The 19,426-nt window shown below is 43.2% G+C and overlaps 1 long non-coding RNA gene across 1 annotated transcript; it reads left to right on the plus strand.

Annotated features, from left to right (window-relative positions):
• Positions 1 to 10,889: 10,889 nt before the first annotated feature.
• On the plus strand, positions 10,890 to 19,109 carry LOC135175929 (uncharacterized). The gene is made up of 3 exons (XR_010302502.1): positions 10,890 to 11,038; positions 12,277 to 12,371; positions 19,080 to 19,109. It is a non-coding gene; the product is annotated as an uncharacterized LOC135175929 (long non-coding RNA).
• Positions 19,110 to 19,426: the final 317 nt, after the last annotated feature.

Here is a 19,426-nt window from a genome sequence, read left to right on the forward strand (position 1 = left end):
CAGAGAAGGGAAATGAAATAAGAAAAAGGAAACATCAGCTCTGGTTTGGTTTGGTTTGTTGTTTTGGTTTTTTTTCCTTCTTAAAGGCTCCACTGCTAATCTATTTTCTGTCCCTGCATAAGAAATTCCCACAGTTTCAGAGAATGGGATGGCCACTGCAGAAATTGGAACAGCATGTTGTGATGTCCTTGAAATGTCAAATAAGCCAGACATTGGAAACTCTCTAGAAACTATCTTTAACAGCAAAATAAACAGAAACCTGAGACTTTGTGCTTAACTCCATGCTCTCAGCAAGTCAGCAAACTGAACAACAGCATCTCACAGGACTAGAGCAGAAGTCCCAAGCCACGATAACGCTAAGCTGTTGCATGATGCTACGTGCTAGGTCTTTCCACGTTGCAGCATCCATTGTCCCATGCTGTGCAAGCACTGGAGTTACATAGTGTTATGTCCTCTAGGCACCATCTGAGGCAACCACTTGGTTTTCATGATTCAGCTTGCAAAGTAGAGAGCAAAACTGGTTCAGGTGACAGCAAGGTGAACTTCAGTAGTGCTTTGCTTCAGGACTGTTTAGTTTCTTGCCTCTTTAAACTGTCTCTGAGGCCATTTTTTTCCCTCAGCCACAGCCTGAGTATCTCCTTCTGACTGTTTATTCCCTAAAGGTAAACTTCAAACCCTGCCCTCCTGTCCCTGTTCACCTCCCAGCCTTCCTGGCATTTGTTCTTTGGGGTTTTTTTTTGCTTAAATCTATACAAATATGAAACAATCCATTTATATATTCCTTTAGGTCTGGGTGCCCCTCAATTTCTCCATCTTTAAATGCTTCAAATGACTCCTCTTCTTTTCCTGGCTCTTTTTTGTTTTGCTGCTTCTAACCTCAAGGACTCTCTGGTCTTTTCTCCTTTCTTAACCCAGAGTCATAATTATATTTTTCCAGCCTGTCAATTATGCCAGTTTCAATGAATTGTTTGTTTGCTATACCAACAAACACCACCTGCTTTCTTCCCCGTGCCCTTTCTAAAACCTATAAAAACCACACAGACCTGACACTCAGCAGCCTCTGAAACCCCACAAACAGTGAAGTTTCAAATAGGCAATAATAGCTGGAGTTTCAAACATTATTCCTTATGATGATGTAGTCATGGGGGCTATGGGGTGACAAAAGCCAAACAGTTGGGAGTAAAGACAGAGACAGATTTACCAGGCTGTGAATGAGGTAATGAATGCCATATTTGACCTCCTTTCTCTACCAGTCATGCTGTCAGATCTGTATAACCTGTTTAATGCTGGACTGCACTCAGTTCACTCTTGCTTCCATGTTCCCAGGGGAGTTTTGGAGCGTCCTTCTCTGGAGACTTTCAAAACCCACCTGGATGCATTTCTGTTCAGACTACACTATGTGAAACTGCTTTTGGTGGGGGGTAGGGGTGTGTGGACTCAATGATCTCTGGAGGTCCCATCTAACATCTAACATTCTGTGATTCCCTGCAGCTCACACAGAATGCAGATCTTGGTGTGACACACACACAAACAAAGCTGGAGCTATCTGGAAATCATTTCCTGTGGCTCTAAGTTGTATCTGAAAATTTCTTATTGCAAGCATATGTCATTCAGGATGGATTGTGGTGACTGAAAACCCACAAAACTCTAATCTGTAAGATTGATTTTCGAATGGTCAAAAGTAGTGCAGAGAAGAGGGAAACAATCACTCGTGCAGTGGTTTTATCTACAATTACAAAACTGAGAAAGAAAGTCTGGATGGAGACTGGACCAAAGCTTTCATTGTCTGATGAGCTCTGGGGCAAGCTGTTAAATGACCATTGTGTTAACAGCTACTTTTCCTACAACCTGATTTATGATGAAGTTGAATTACTCTGATCCTCATCTAAGACTGCCCTCCATGCAGTCTCTAAAGACTTGGACCCCTAGAGACCTTAAATACAGGCAGCACAACTCCCCAGAGATCATCTCACAAAAAAACATTCTCTTAAATCTCCAAGGATTTTTTTTTCTTCCTTAGAGAAGGCAGCAGCGATAAAATCAACATTAATTCTGCATTGCTCTATTCCATTCTCAGGAGAGAAGTCCCAGTGAATTATAGTGTGAAGCCATTTCCATTTTATCATGTTTTAATATCTGTCAGAAAGTTGTAAAGGAAAAAAAAATTGCATTTCTTTCTCAGCTAGGAAAAAAGAGTTAATAATTTACCAGGATTTAAGGGTGACTGTTCTACCTGGCATATTAAATGAAAGGAGGAGAGGCATTCCAGCCATTTCAATATTATCCTAGCTTTAGTGCTCTCCAAGAGACTTAAACAATTTCTGGGAAGAGTGACACAGGACATTTCCTGAAACTGCTTTTTAAAATTTCAAACACTGCCATCCTGATCCCACAGTCAGAGACCTGTGTTGCCCCTCTTCTCCCTCTGGGCTCTGCAAAGAGACACTTGGTTGCACAGGTCAGACAGAGCAGTGCTGAAGCCATATAACTAATATATGGCAGCTCTGGTTGGATAGAAAGTCTTTTTTTTTCCCTGCCCCACAGCACTACTCAGCACAGAGAAGAGCATCTACCTCTATTCTCTCTGCTAGCCCCAAAAAATGCCCCCCAGAGCGGTGCAGCAGCTGTTCTGCACTTCTGCAGTGACTATTTTCACTGGGACTGACTCAGCAGGAAATTTTGTTATTGGGATTATTACAGCTAAGACTTAGCAAGCCTGGTAAATCCCTGGTAAAACAACACACAAAAGAGAGATGGTTCCTACTGTGCTGTGTCTTATTTATGTTTGGTGTCAAATGGAAATGGGTTGTTGGGCCCTTCCTCTGATTGGATGCCTAACTTGCACAGTCCATATCATGAACAGCTGTACTGACTATTTTCTCTTCCATAAACTGGCAATGGAGTTTTGAGGGATGCTGGACAGCCCCAAAGATGAGTATCATAGAATCAACCAGGCTGGAAGAGACCTCAAAGATCATCCAGTCCAACCTAGCACTCAGCCCTAGCCAGTCAACTAGACCATGGCACCAAGTGCCTCATCCAGTCTCAGAGTACAGAGCAGCCTGAAGGTTAAACAAGTTGCCCAATGTGATTTTTCAAAGACTGCTAGTTCTGTTTCCCTCCCACACCCTGCCACACCACAATGAAGTTGCTCCAAGACACTCCATGCCAAGAAAGAGACATTTAGCTGAAGAACAAAAAACATCTATAGTTGTCCTCCTGCAACACTCTGCCCAGTCTCAGGCACAGCTGCTAATAATAAACTCTGCAAAGCTAGTATCAGGGTTTGAAAGAGAAATTACAAGAAAGGGAATGAAAGGAATTGTGCCTTTGACAGTTATTTGCTCCCAGAGTGATTTGCATTTGTCTTCCGTGCTGGGAACAGGCAGTAAGATCCAGTAAAGTCACCAAATACATGGTAACCCCCATGTCGAGTTTCTGCAGAGAATATTAAGGTTCAGCTTTGTTTCTTCAGCCTCCTGGTGCTGGATGTTTACATCACTGCCTTCTCTTCATTGAGGCTGCAGTTTTTGGTTCTGATTCTCTAGATGACCTTTAATCGCTCACCAATTCCCCAAACAACAGCCATAATTATTGCAAAACACTGATTTCTCATCTGTCAGGTAGTACAAAACAAAGCTGAGTACATGGAGATCAGCACACTGACCAGCACACTGAATTCTGTTGAGGCTTCAATCTCAAAAACCTTAGTGAATAAACACTCACTATGTGACCCCACAGCTTTCAGAATCCTTGCAGCAAAAATCACAGCCTAGAGACAAAGAAACACAACATCTGTGGAGCAAAATGCACTTTCTTTCATACCTAAAACATGCTTGCAGCTGACCATTTTCCTTTAAAGGGATTTTGGAAGAGATGGAAATCTGAGTATTTTAGGATAAAAATCTAGTTAGGCTAGAAGAGAATAAAGACAATTTCCCCAGGGCAAGGTAGCACAGAGCAAAGAGGTACACAAATTCTCCAGCTCTTTCTGCTGGCCAGCTTGAAGACAGTCGAATAAGAAAGAAGCTGTCCCTTGTGTTCTCCTGGAATGACCTGCTGGCATATTCCATGTCACAAGGAACTTCCCTTAGGTGAAAGTGAGTCAGTTTTTAATCCCTTCCTATGTTTCAGTCTGTTGTGGCAGATTAAATGGAAAGCTTCAGCTTCTTCCTCTCAGCTCCCCGAAGGTGACTCCGGGGAGGCTCAGCCACGGGCTCTGCACGGCGCTCAAAAGGGGCTTTTCACGGTCCAAAGCCACCATTACTGTGTCTCACACTCAGAGCAATACCATTCAAGTTTTTAAGCCCAGAGGCTCCTAGCAGACAGAAGACTATATTGTGTGGGAAGGGCCCCAAACTGCAGCTAGGTATAGCCCAGTAGCTTCCACCTCAGTGGTGTCATGGCTCTTTGTGCTTGCCTGTGCCAGGTGCCAGAGAACGCCACCAACACATTAGAGATACTTGATACAGGCAGGCAAAACATGCTAAACAGGGGGAGAAAACCAAAATGGGAACCCTGCCACTCTGTCTCCTCTCCCTCTTACTCTTTTCTGGCCTGCTCATCTTTCAGGATGTTGCATTATAAAAGCAAATACCTAGAAGCTCAGCACAAAACATATCAACTTTCTGGTGTACATGATGGCTTGCACAGTCCCAGAGCTGGATGTTAAAACAGAACATTTCTCTGACAGGTCTCCTGTTTTATACTCCTTCTTTTGTTTTGTTTTGTTTCCAACAGAACAATAGCCCCATGCATTGGCTTTTAATTGTCCCCCATAAGAACACCACTGTTTCCTGCTATGGCCTTGGTCTTGCTGCTTTCAGGTTTTTAACTCCCTTAAGCTCCAAATGAGATCCACTGAGCACTGCAAAGTGTAACGGACTGCTGTTAGGCTTCATTCTAGAGATAAACAAAAAGGGAAACAAATGGGGAATATGCTAAAGGGAACGACCTTGAATTGTCTGAATTGACCACATTACCTAAAAGTAATTTTTAGGGAAGTCTGTCATTCAAGGTCTAGCAGAGTTCATGTACTGCAATTCACAGAACTTGTGTCATTAAATGAAAGAATTCCTGCTCTGCCTGCACTCAAGTGTGAGCTGGCAGATCGCCATCCTTGTGAGCTCCAAAGAGCAGGCTTCAAGCAACCACTTTGAGTGGTTTATTAGACTTTTACTTTAAAATAGAATAACCACGAACAAGAATTTACAGTTAAATTCACTGGGGATTTTTAATCACTGAAATGGATTCTCTGCTTTTGAGATTGGACATTAGGAAAACGTTTTTCTCAGAGAGAGTAGTCAGGTACTGGAATGAGCTGCCCAGGGAGGTGATAGAGTCACCAACCTTGGATGGGTCATTAGGATGTGGTGCTTAGGGATATGGTTTAAGATGGATCTTGTAGAGTAGGGTTATAGGTTGGACTTGATGATCCTGAGGGGCTTTTCCAACCTGGATGTTTCTGTGATTCTGTGATTCTATCTTGTACGTGATGAAATGCTGTTCCAAATCTTTTTGCAGTTCCTAACAGATGCTGACACTGGAGTTTAGTTTATTTAAAGAAAAAAAAAAGAGAAGACACTTCGGTATGTGACCCCTAGAAATACTACACAGAGATTTCTCTTCTAGCTTCTCTAGCTTCTCCAGCTTCTCTATGATTTTAAAATTCAGGGTGTTCATTTGTCACGCATAAATCTCTCCATGTGATTATTTTAGCTCCATCAAGCAAAACTGCAGTTTAGGAGGACACAGACAAAAGAAGTACAGAGAATTAATCCTAAAAAAATCCTTTTTTTCTCTCTATCAGAATACAGAGGGGGGGAAAAAATAGGAGAATAGTTTGATTTTTTTTCCCCCTTTTTTTATTTTTATTATAGCATTGAGTCATGATTTTGTAAAACTCCAATTCAGGAGAAAATTCAGGTTAGCTCTTCGAAGATGCGTGACGTGATTGAAAACAACTGCTCACTGAAGCTCAGTTTGCTGCCAAAGTGCTGCTGTATGACAAATGCAGCATCTTCTAAAACCATTAATCTGGCTTATATAAAAATATTCTATAACACTTCTTTACAGGCTCAAAAAGTAACTTCAGTGTTTTTTTGCAGGGAGAACATTTTGGAACTGCAAGGAAGCCATAAAATAAGGCAATCAAGACTCAGCTTCTTAAAGTTAGAAAAATGACAAAATTGTTTGCAAGACTTGAAAGCTTCTGAGGTAATGGAAGAAGTGCTGCAAAAAAATGCTCACAAAGCCAAAAGATGGACTAGAGAATAGAAGTTCCTTTGGCAAGCCTTTATTCACCCTCCTCAGTGTCCTGAAGGGGTGAGAACTGGATGGAGCCAAAAGGCAGGTCTGAATCAGTCAGTTCCTGCTGCAGAGAGGTGGCTGACAGTGGGGTGTCCTAGAAAAATCCAGTTTATGGTTCTTGCTGCTTCTGGGGAGAGGGGAGACCACTTTGTGTAGCCACAGAGCCAAAGAAACACCTCAGCCAAAGCAGATACAACCCATGCAAAGAGGGCACAGAGAATAGCTTGTCACCTCCTCCAGCTTCTCCCAGATTTTGTCAGTATGGGAATGTGCACACTCAAGTACTGCTACTTAACTTGCTCTACCCAAGCAACCTCCTCCTTCCCATTCCGACTCCATGTTCAGGTAGCAGCAAGTCTCTGCCAAATATCCCCTTTCCCAAAAGAGATGTTAGCTCTCATTTGCACTGTTGCAATGCAAGGAGGAGATGGTCTTACTCAGCCTACATTCTTTTCCTAAAAAAAGCTTTTAAGGAAATTCTAGTGAAGGTTTTATCTCCCTCCTATATCTTCAGGAGTGACACATCCTCCTTTGCTCTCAGAAGTTATTTATGGTGAAAGCAAAGACTCATACTTTCTTGAGTTCCCTCACCTCCCTCAGGAGGTGATTTGGCAGTCATTGTGACTCCCTAGCAGGCCACTGGAAAATTCCTGCAGGCAACTCTGTGGCTTTCAACGTAGAGGCCTCTCAGTTTAACATAATTACTGCCCAACACCTAAGTCATAATAATCATTTCACCATCCTAGGACATACAAGTTGGAAAATTACCATAAAATTTCCAGGAAATATTCTGCAGGTGCCTTTGTGGGATCCAGTATCAAGATTCCTCAGTTTAATAAGCCCAACGCTCGAGCCATAATAATGAACCATATTCCCTTTAAGGAGATAAGTAAGGAGTTAATAAGGGTATCAAGGCATGAAGCCTAAACCAATATATTTTACTTCCTATTTGCTGCTGAATTTTTCTACCACAGAATAGTAAGGTTGGAAGGGACCTCTGGAGATCATCTAATCCAACTCCTGTGCAAGAGCAGATTCACCTAGAGCAGGCTGCATGGGACAGCAACCAGGCAAGCTTTGAATTACTGCAGAGAATCTGGGAAGCCCCAGTGCTCCACTACCCTAAAAGTAAAAACATTCCTCTTCGTACTTAGATGAAACTTCCTATATTCAGTTTGTGCCCATTACCTATTGTCCTGTCACTGGGTACCACTGAAAAAAGACTGGCTCCATCCTCCTGATGCCCACCCTCTAAGTACTGTGCCCAGTTCTGGGCCCCACAGTTCAAGAGGGACATAGAACTGTCTGAGAGAGTCCAGCACAGAGCCACAAAGATGATTAAGGGAATGGAACATCTGTCTTATGAGGGAGCTGCGGCTGTACAGCTTGAAGAGGAGGAGACTGAGAGGTGACCTCTTCAATATTTGTCGATATGTGCAGGGTGAGTGCCAGGAGGCTGGTGCCAGGCTCTGCTTGGTGATACTCTATGACAGGACAAGGGGCAATGGGTGGAAGCTGAGGCAAAGGAAGTTTCATTTAAACATGAGGAGGATTTTTTTGCCTGTGAGGTTGGCAAAACACAAGAACAGGCTGCCCAGGGGGGTTGTGTAGTCTCCCTCTGGAATTATTCAAAACCCACCTGGACCCATTCCTGTGTAATCTGGTATAGGTGATCCTGCTTTGGCAGGGGGATTGGACTGGATGATCTTTCGAGGTCCCTTCCAGCCCCTGACATTCTGTGATTTGTAAGCATACCCCCTTCAGTCTTCTCCAGGACAAAAAGTCCCAAGTCCCTCAGCCTTTCTTTGTAAGATCTGCTAAAGGCAGTAACTGATTAAACCACAACCTGAGTCATGTATTTGAAGCATGGTGTGATTTGATCTTCTCAGTCCATAAGAGGATGTTAAATGGTGCCCACTGGAAAACTCATCATCCACAACCAGTAATCAGTCCACAGCATCTTCCTGTTCATGCATGGAAGCAATCCCTCCCATCCAGCACAGACTTTCAGGCATAGCTGATGTACAGCATATGGTTACCATGCTAGCAGTCCTGTCCCTGAAAGTAAACCGCCATGGAACAGGTGCCCCAAAGACATAGCAAGAAGAAGGTGGCCCTACGCTTCGCTCTGCTCTGTCTTGGTAAACGGCAAAGCTAGAGCAGATCAGATCTCACCTTGCAGACATACAAACAGCCCAGTGAGCTGCTTTGCAAATGACTTGGCTAGCTTGAGCAAGCCTGTTCCTAATGTCAAGAGGAAACCAATCACACACTCACTCATGCTACAGCTCGAGGCACGTGACTTCATGAACTGCATCTGCCAGATAAAACATTAGTGTTTGCTCTGAATCAGACACTCTCTGTGCATCAGTGCCAATAGTGGATTGCTCGTTTCATCTACCTCTGATTTCCCCACTACAGATAGCAACAGATCCCAGAAAATTAGGTGTGATTTAGCCAGTCAGCCAGACTTAGAAACTGTGGTTCTTCAACCATTTCAGCAACCAAGGCTTTTGGAACAGCTCGAGGTGTAATTAAGTGTTCAACACTCTTGCATTTTTTATGATATGTTAATACAGGAGTTTTTTTCATGTCCTTGTTACTTTGCCAATGAAACATGGCACTTAGAATTCATGTATTGTGCTGGGGACAAACTGTTTAGCAGACAGGAAACTATAGATTCAAATGTTTCCCAGACAAAAAAAAAACAGACATGAGAATTTCATGCAAAATGATCCTATAAGCTGTTGTCCTGAAGGGTACTTGTGAGAAAATAGGCTTGAATTTAACTGTGCCAAATCAGTTAAAGGGAAACAGTTTATTACTGCCTAATCTAGTGATTAAGGGCAATTTGCATATTTGAAAAGGGAACTTGACTCCCTATAAGCTCTGACTGTTGGAGTGGACCTCCAGCAACGGAACAGCAAATTGGTCGTTTCTTCTTGTACACAACCATCTGTCAGTACAAGTGGGTTTATTAAGACAAGCTTTTGTGCATTTCATCCTTTGTCTGCTCTTCAGGACAGTGCACCTCCAGTATAAGAACTTCAAGGCACTGCATAAAAGCTGCCTCATTTGCAGTACCCGTGGAGGGATCTAACAAGCATGTCAACAGCAGCTAAACATACCTAGGTCTGTGTCTGCCTGGTTGGTGTTTATATTTCCCCCTGGTTGTGAACGTCATCCAACGGTTCATCTTCTGTTTTATTTCCCAGGACAAAACCTGATTCTTGCTGCATGAACACTTAGTCAATGAGATGGTATTTTGGGGGAAGAAAGTATACTTGTACACGTAACAACCCCCCCCCCTGTTTGCAGCGATATTTCCCCAGTGCAGTACAATATGACTCACTATTCAATCAGCTGCCATTGGTTCTCCTTGGATATTTCCCAGAAACTTCTTCCCAGGCCTCAAACAGGCTCAGGGCTGAAGTTAATATTCTCCCACTTGTTTGACAAAGAGCAGTCACAAGTCATTGAACAAATCTTCTAGAACAGTTGGCTGAACTGAGGGAACCGAAAACAACCCATCCCTCATCCCCAGAGTTAAGTGGTTTTCCCAAGAGGATTTTCATTTTGGCCTTGAAAATGTAACAACAGGGTTTGGGCTTTCTTTTTCTTTTTCAGGAGGAAGATTTTTAATCCATCAAAAATAGATAAGGATCTAAAAAACAGTTAAGATCCTTAACAATCACATGAAGATATATGGCAAACTCGGCTCTTGATTAATGCCAAGTGAAACTCCCAGGCCAATAGCTAAGATCTCTGGGCAAAAGCAGAAAGTAGTCTGGAGTTGTTGCCAGCCTCGTTGCAAACACTAGGGGGAAAAGTGCCATTTTTCTGGATGAGGCTGCAGTATGTTTGCTGCTTGTGGAAGTGCTTGCAGATCATAGATGTTTATTTACATTGCCCTGTGACTAACTGCATTGTACTCACCTTGCAAGGACCAGACAGCAGCCCCACAACCAATCATCTCCAGAAAATCATACTGATCAAACCTGAAATGGCCTTTACTTTCTGTTTCTTTCTTTAAATTAAGTTTTTTGAAGTAAGAACAAAATACCAAGGGAGAGAAATGAAAAAGTAATGGTCTTGAGCCATGCACTTAGCCAGTTTACAGCAGCACAGAGTTGTAGCACACAGAGGAGAAAATACCATTTTGCATAGGCAAAATCATCTCGTTCTCCAAGGTTCACACAATTCAAGTGTTCCAGATCCACCAAAAGTCTAAAGGCTTTTGGCTGAAAATCCTCATGCAAAGACAAAAGTTCAAGATGGCCATTTCAGACTTTCTCAGTGCCCCTCTTGCCTTCTGCAAGGAGTTGGCAGCCGGATGCCTTTACAAAATGCTCCAACTTTGAGAAAGATTCAGAAAGAAAATGAGGGAAAAGAAAGTAGCTTTTTATTTATTTTATCAGGCTATTATTTACTTAGTCATTTTCAGCCCTATGACAGGGTCTTCTGATTTTGCTGGGACAGAATGGTCTGCAGGCCATTAAGACTTCTGAGTCACCAAGGGCAGCTGACTTGAGTTTGCCACAGGTGTATCCCACACCATAAACAGCACACTCATTATAAAGAGAGAGGTTTACTAAGGCTGAGGAATTCTCCGCTTGTGTTTCTCCTGACCTTGCTCCTTCTCCTGAGAACTGTTCTCCTGTTTATTGTGATGGCTGTGTGCTCACTGTGCTGTGTATAACTTCACACAGGATCACATGGAGTTGACCAGGTATGCATACTTTATACTGGTACTAGTTTACCTATTATCTTAAACGTGTTTTCATCTCAACATTGCTCCTTTTTCCAGTTCTCATTCTCTGCTGGGGAGGGGTCATCTCATGATAGATCAGCTGCTTTAGTTTAGCCCTGGATAGAGGTTAAATGTAGACACAGAGTTGTGGGAACATACAGGGGTCTGTGTGTGAATTACTTATTTGGGCTTTGTCCTAGAAGCCTTTTCCTTTTTGGACACAGGGTAATGAACCTCTTCCTGTTTTGCATTGCTTAGTAAGCCCCATCTGTCTTTAGAGCCCTGTTTTTGTCAACTCTTGTGGCAGGACTGTCACAAACTAGGGTCGTCTCACTCTCCAAGCACAATGAGAAGGCAGGCAGGTGACAAAGGGGCTTGCTGTACTTGCCACCACTCCTTGGAGCCAGGCAGACCCCAAGTGGGTTCCTGAGCCTGCTTTCCTCAAGCAAAACTAGTGCAGCACAATTCACAGAGCTGCCAGTAGCAAAAGCACCTAGCTCTTTCAGTTGATTCACAGCCTGGTGCCTCTGACCCCGGCTTGCAGACAGCATGGATGCTCTAGATAAGACATGAAACATTTTGTCAGAGTACTGGGAGAGATTGATGTGCTATTTCTTATGCTGAAAACCAGTAGCTAGCTCTGGCACAAATTAAAACTGGCTGTGTTCTGCTCGTGAGCTCTCTCGCAGATGTCCCAGCCCTTTTTTTCTGTGTTTGTGGTCTTTTTCCTCTTTCCCCTCCTGGGTAAAAAGGACACTGTTTCTTTGCACTAAACATTAATGATTCATGTCTCTAAGGGCTGAACTGGAAAATTTCCTAGATTATACACCTGCCTCCTCTAGGAGGACTAAATGTACCAGCAGTGGGTGGACTTACTCAGGCTCCTATTAAGCAACATCTGTGGGTGTTTTTTTTCAGTCCAGCTGTTCACATGTGACTTATTCTACAGTTTGATCAACTGTGTCAATGGAAACAGTAGGCTTCAAGCCTGCTACTGACTGGAACGATTATAATAACTGTTGTTACCATAAAATACCTTGCAAATGCCAGTGGATAGGCTCAGAATCCCACATGCCAGCTGAATAAATGAGATCTTGCTACTTGCAGGATGTGAGGTCAAACACAGTGAAGTGGCTTGGGCTAATTGTACATGGGCAGGAAATGCCTACCAAGATATTGGCCACGATCACACCAGCTACTTTCTGATTCTTCTGCAGACTGACACCTCTCTGAAGGAGCCACAAGTTGTGCATGTCACACAAGGAACCAGGAAAGTCACACTGCAGGTCTGGCAGCTGGCCTCTCCCATAAGGTACCTAATCTCTTTCCATTTTATCAGGCAAGTAGAATGCACAGATTAAGGAGTCCAGAGTTAATTTGTCACTGACAAAGCAGGTTGAGGGGATCTAAGGCAGTACTGAACTCCCTGACAAAAAGCAACGTGTTGGCAGCCCAGCCTTCTCACTGCTGAGCTTCTGGGTTTGATCTAAAAGGGAAAAGCAGATGAGCATGGTAACCTCTTACACTTCTGCATCTGGAATGCACAAAGTACATCTGAGAGAGCTGCAATATCAAGTGAAACTAAATATACTCTATCATCTCTAAAGGGGAATAAGAATAAACTGGCTAAATATGGTCACAAATTAGTTGAGGCTGAAATTCTAGAAGATCTGCAGTTAACTTGCAAAAGAAAGAAAAAGAAAAGAGCTGACAGCAAACTCACCAACCAGACTTAAAATTTGGTTGTACTTTAATCAATAGATGTTACTTATAATTCATCAATTAATCTAACTACAGAAGTTCTGTTTTATATAATCAGTTATCAATTAATTAATCTTTCATTATCTTACTTTTACTTCCTTCCTCTTTAATTCATTTGTACTTTGTTTGCCTCAGTAGTGTACTCCATGACCCAGGAGATCCTTTCTTATCTCCCTCCCGCCAGCCTCATCTTTCCTGCTCTGTTTTCCATTGACGTGACATTAAACTTGACATCTTTCCCTCCCCATCACCAGCTCCTCTTTCGTGCACATGGTAGACAGGGACACCATACTACCAGCACTGAGAGAACCCTCCTGTGACCCCAGGAATGTGCAAGGTGCATCAAAGGCAGGGAGCTAATTCATCAGCCCAAGCAGAAGGCTGAGGGGTTTTCCATACTCTCCACCAGCACAGAGCAGGCACAAGATGACTGTCAGAGGCTGGGGTTGTCTCTAGGGATGGGATCTCCATCTCCTCCCCTCTGACCCCATCTCAATTCCAGCTGTCCCAAACATGAGAGGGTAATCCCCTTGGCTGTTGTTGCAGCAAAAGGCTCTCTTAGGGAGTGACAAAACCACTGACAAAGGGCTCACACAAAAAAAAAAATAAAAAACCAGAAGCAGCACTTTTTGGGGTATGTGATGTACAAGGAGAATAGGAGAACAAGGAGGCAGCAGCGGAAGGATCCCATTTATCATAGAATCAACCAGGTTGGAAGAGACCTCCAAGATCATCCAGTCCAACCTAGCACCCAGCCCTATCCAGTCAACTAGACCATGGCACTAAGTGCCTCAGTCAGGCTTTTCTTGACTCCACCACCTCCCTGGGCAGCCCATTCCAATGGCAAATCACTCTCTCTGTGAAGAACTTCCTCCTAACATCCAGTGTATTTTACCTGCAAGATAGGAAGACACTGGGTGGTGATAATCCAGCAGTCTGGATTAGTTTACAGATAGCTAGACAGGCAATACTATGCGGAAGGCTACTCAGAAATGCTCTCAGACCTCTTACACATGCAGTCTAGAAGACCAACACTTGCACAGTCTAAGCAGCCCCTGTAAAAGCTCTTCTTGCCTCTGCTTTCTTTTAGCTTCTCCAGTTAAAAGCCCCCTGGCTCCCACCTGCTCGGAGCTGATGGCATGCTGCTTTCCTTCTGCTCATCAGCTAAAGTACTTAACTGCCGCTCAGGAGGCAGGTTCGGCTTTGAGAGAAGTTCTTTGTTATGCTCCTTTTTTTGCCTTTTCAAACCAAAGCATTGCACTTGACTATGAAGTCTGTGCTCTAATCGGGATGTTTCCTTCACTTCCCAGACTCCTGCCTAGTATGTGTAGGCTCACAGAGGGTAAGAGACACTAGAAATTTGATGAAGGTAGTAAGGATGCTCACGGTTTCTTCATTTCTGATGCTTTCTTAACAGCCATCTCAGTAAATGTAATGACACCCGCCCTGTGAACACACAAGTGCACTCTTGAGAGCCTTCCATTAATCATTTATGCTGTCAGGACTGCCATTGTAATCCTTTCTGCCCCTACAGAGCTGCCAGATTTACAAATCCCTTAATTTTTAAATTCTTTTTTAACACCACAGTTTAAATGCCTACTTAAAGCTAAAGGAAGGGTGATGGGTATAAACAAGTCATTTAGTGAAAAGAGCAGCACAAAAAGTCAACAAGAAGAAAAAGGAATTGGAAAGATTAATTTGCAAGGATGCAGTTCTGGGGATAAGTCCTTGAGATGTGGCATCTTGTTTTCAAGGATGCCTCAAGAAGTGCTGTGGCTCTAGGAATATTAAGTATTATTCCAACTGTACAGGAAAGAGCTTAGTGCTTAAAACAGGACCATAACATTCTGAAAGTCTCTTGTATAATGTGTTGGGGTTTTATTTACCTATCAGTGCACTCAGTTGAGAACATTCCAGTGTAGGGACAGTGGGGAACACCAAGCTGAATAAATATTTGTCAATGAAGTTGTTGAATTGTAATAATACCCTGAGCGGATACTCTTATTTAGAAGTAGAGTATTTGGATTTCTTTTCTAGTTCATGTAAAATGTTTTTTTATTGGTCAGAAAGTATCAAAAGGAAACTTTCCAGAGGAAATGCTCACTTCTCATTGCTAAAATTATTATTTTTTTTAATCTATGGAAAAAGTCATACAATCATAGAATTGTCAGGGCTGGAAGAGATCTCAAGGATTATCTAGTTCCAGCCCCCTGCCATGGGCAGGGACACCTCACACTAGATCAGGTTGCTCAGAACCTCACCCAGCCTGGCCTTAAAAAAAATCCAGGAATGAGGCTTCCACCACCTCCCTGGGTAACCCTGGGTGTCTCATCACCCACACGGTGAAAAACTTCTTCCTAACACATAATCTGAATCTACCCACTTCTAGTTTTGCTCCATTGCCCCTATTACCACCTGACATCTTAAAAAGTCCCTCACCAGCTTTCCTATAGGCCCCCTTCAGATACTGGAAGGCCACAATAAGGTCTCCTCAGAGCCTTCTCCTCTCCAGACTGAATAGCCCCAACTCTCTCTGTCTGCACAGGAGAGGAGCTCCAGCCCTCTGATCATCCTTATGGCCCTTCTCTTCTGATGTTCCAGCATGTCCATAGCCTTCTTGTAATAGGGGCTCCAGAGCTGGTTGTCCTTCTGATTCTGGGCTTTGTTCAGAGTTCATTAGTAGGAATATATTCATACAGCTCTTGAAGTTCACCTGCATGCTGATGATACTCAACACCATCCTTTGAACAAATTTTGTTACTCCATTTCAGACACTCCTCCACTGCATAGATTCTAGTTTGGTTTGGATTGAGAAATTCCTGATGGAAATTAAATGTGTGACAATACAGCCTTGTCATAGTTACTTTCTGATAACAATTATTCCTTCCAGAAGCACTAAGGAAAATTAAGTACTGCAGCAAATGAATGATGCAAAACTACTTTGCGACCACCAGGGATGCTATAAAGCATTTAGAACTATTTAAAATGATTTCTTGTGTGGCTATGATGACAAATGGGGCAGTTGCTCCATTCTGAAAACACCATTGTGGCTGTATTATTTATTGTTATTTAAAGATCTGAGGAGCATCTCTTGCTACAGTTTTTAGTTGCTTGTTTGTTCATTACAACTGATAAACAGCACACATTCAGAAATACCTAAGCACAGTGCAATTATAAACACTGTCGTTTCATCAAGTTGGATAGAAAGCCACAGCAAAACAACTAGTCAAAACCTAAACCCCAGCAACCTACCTACATGTTTACATCTTGATAGACTCAAACAGTGGCAGAGAACTTCAGAGTTCACGCTTGGGTGGCAGCTGTACTCAGCCTTACATGCTGACTCGGATGGCAGCCTTAGAGCCAATCGAACAGGGTCTGCATTGTGTCCCAAACAACATGAATGGGTTCAGCCAAAGAGACTTCTTTTTCTCACACTACAACCTGGTAGTAAATTCCACAGGCCCAGACCCCAACTGGTCTTAGTTTTACACAGAAAACCAGGTATCCTTCCATCTGAAGCTCACTGCAGAATGCAGTCTTTGTGCTGTAGAAGCTGGGTCATCCCATAGGACACCCTTAAATTCTGCTGTCTACAGCCCCAAAGGCCTTGGCAAGGGTACTGTAACCCTTCTGAGAACACCTTGAACTGTTTTAATCTCCAAAAATGTAAACTTGAGATACTAGATCAAACATAAAAGCCCTGAGGTTTATCTACGAGGCAAGTGAAGACTCTTTGAGAACCTCATAAAGATTAAGCTATATTCAAAGCTTTTGTGTATGGAAAACCAACTAAGCACCCCCATGATCAATATAGAATTGCCACGCAGCCAGGCAAGTCATGAATTTGGCCTCAAGCCACATAACCACTCTGGCAGGCAAGCTGTGCAGAGATGTTATCTCCTCTTCTCCTTTTGCACTTGTTCCACTAGGAAGGAATGCTCTTAAAGCTTCCTTAAGCTATACAGTGAGGAGAAGAGACAGGCTAGTGGCTAGAAAACACCTGGGAGTGAAAAATTCTGAGTAGCACATCGTGCTTTAAGGTCCTCAGAAGGTAAAGTGTTTTACAGAAGTCCTTAAACAACTCTGTCCAAGGCTACCTAGGGTCTATAGGTCTGCAAAAATAATCTGTTAATGTAAAACCTGTCAAAACATGATGATGAAAATGCACATTAAAGAATTCAACATGCATATTTTCCTGCTAATTAAAGATCATAATCAAAAGTGGTGATGATTTTTGCAGTCATGAATGTCTTGTTCTAAATCACCTGGAGGTGTTCAAATTCACCCCTGGGGAGGGGTCAAGACCACCTAGGGTCAGGTTCAAGGTAACTCTCCCTGGAGGGTTAACCCTGTCCATTGAGTTAAGTGCATGGAGGGGAAAAGAACCTGTAAAGAGTTTTTATTAGTTCTGTGGTGCAGAAATGAGGCTGAAAGAAATAGAATATAAACAAGTGTAAATTAGTCAGGTATGATGATAGCTCAGTATGTATGATTTCATCAGATTCCAGGCATTCCCTGTGCAAGACCTCCTTCATACAAAGGGTTCCCCCAGTAAATGTTGCCTCACTTGATGGTGTATAAGGATCTGATCATAAATGAAGATGTTCAAGGCAAATTATTTTTCCCCACAGCAATCCAGTTTATGAAGATAAATAAAAGATTGATTTGATTGTCTGAAGTTGGTATCTAGCCACAAAAGCTACATTACCCTACAAAGCAGCCTTGTAAAGGAAGGGTAAGGTCGCTGGAAGCCTGAAAAGAGAAGATAAGTCTCTCCTTATCTTTGGCAGGTTTTCTTCAGGGTAACTGTTCAGCACTGTGACCATGAAGAATACACAAGGGTAGTTAATAATCTCGGTCGCTCAGCCCTTGAATTCCTCCTAAGTTATAACATGGCAACATCTTGAGGAAATGTCTGTCAGTATCAGGAGTACCTGGCCAAACTATCTGTTCTGTGGAAGGAGGTAGACAATTCTCTCTTCCGTGGCTCTGTAAAGTAACCGGTCGTGACAGGCGCACTGCGGTTCACTGGAGAACATGTCAGGTGGATCTTGGTGCTCTTTATGGGTTATGATACTCTAGGCTTTAAAAATATGACTGGAAAGAGGTTTATCTATACATACCTCCACACTGCATGCAAGATGCTCATGAAGGAGAAAGAGAATGTTAGCACATATTTACAGGGGCAAACTAGAAGTCACCCAAGAAATTCAAATGCTTCTCTCTTCATGATTCCTTAATATACTCCTGTCTCATCTTGTCCTGAGGAGTTGTCCTTACTCCTTATCCATATAAATACTAACCACTGAGGCAACTGAGTTATCCAAAGCTCTTGTACCTGCAGGTGAGGTAGAACATAATCATCCAACTCAACCTTGGAGCTAACTCCAAACAAGTGATTTCAGCCACCTATGCTTCCTAACATCTTGTGCCTTCAGACCTGAGGGCATTAACTCCCTGTGTCCCTATACAATTCACCAGCCTTAGTAGTCAACAACAGAGTTCCATGGGCACACACAGAGATCCAAAGCCCTCAGTTAAGCTATTCCTGGGAAATCCATTCACATTACCTAATTCCACTCTGTATCAGTATCACCAAGGTTGGAAGAGACCTCACAGATCATCAAGTCCAACCCTTTACCACAGAGCCCAAGGCTAGACAATGGCACCAAGTGCCACGTCCAATCCTGCCTTGAACAGCCCCAGGGACGGCGACTCCACCACCTCCCCGGGCAGCCCATTCCAGTGTCCAATGACTCTCTCAGTGAAGAACTTTCTCCTCACCTCCAGCCTAAATCTCCCCTGGTGCAGCCTGAGGCTGTGTCCTCTCGTTCTGGTGTTGGCCACCTGAGAGAAGAGAGCAACCTCCTCCTGGCCACAACCACCCTTCAGGTAGTTGTAGACAGCAATAAGGTCACCCCTGAGCCTCCTCTTCTCCAGGCTAACCAATCCCAGCTCCCTCAGCCTCTCCTCGTAGGGCTGTGCTCGAGGCCTCTCCCCAGCCTCGTCGCCCTTCTCTGGACACGCTCAAGCATCTCAGTGTCCCTCCTAAACTGGGGGGCCCAGAACTGAACACAGTACTCAAGGTGTGGTCTAACCAGTGCAGAGTATAGGGGCAGAATGACCTCCCTGCTCCTGCTGACCACACCACTCCTGATGCAGGCCAGGATGCCACTGGCTCTCTTGGCCACCTGGGCACACTGCTGGCTCACGTTCATCTGACAGTTTGTCTTTGTGTCACTGATTCTATTTACAGAAACACTTTCTTATGAATTTGAAAAACTCTGGGGTCATGCCACTTACTCAGACATGACGGGATTATGACTTGATTCTAAATGAAGGTCCAAGATGGCAATATAAGACCCTGCAAACACAGAAGAAAAGTGCCACATAGAGGAGAAAAGCTGGTTGCCTTGTTCTGACTCACTGCTACTGTTTGTTACTGTTCTGTACACTAATTTTTTCCAACTTCTCACAAGAAGACACATTTTAAAGACTGCTTAAGGTCAGTGTGTAAGTGATTAACAAGTTATCAGACTGTATACAAATCCTTCATATTTTTCTTTTTTAATGTAAAATCTTCCAAAGAGCAAACCCAAAAAT

Source organism: Pogoniulus pusillus, chromosome 6 (genome assembly GCF_015220805.1).
Source record: "Pogoniulus pusillus isolate bPogPus1 chromosome 6, bPogPus1.pri, whole genome shotgun sequence".
Taxonomy (NCBI): Eukaryota; Metazoa; Chordata; class Aves; order Piciformes; family Lybiidae; genus Pogoniulus; species Pogoniulus pusillus.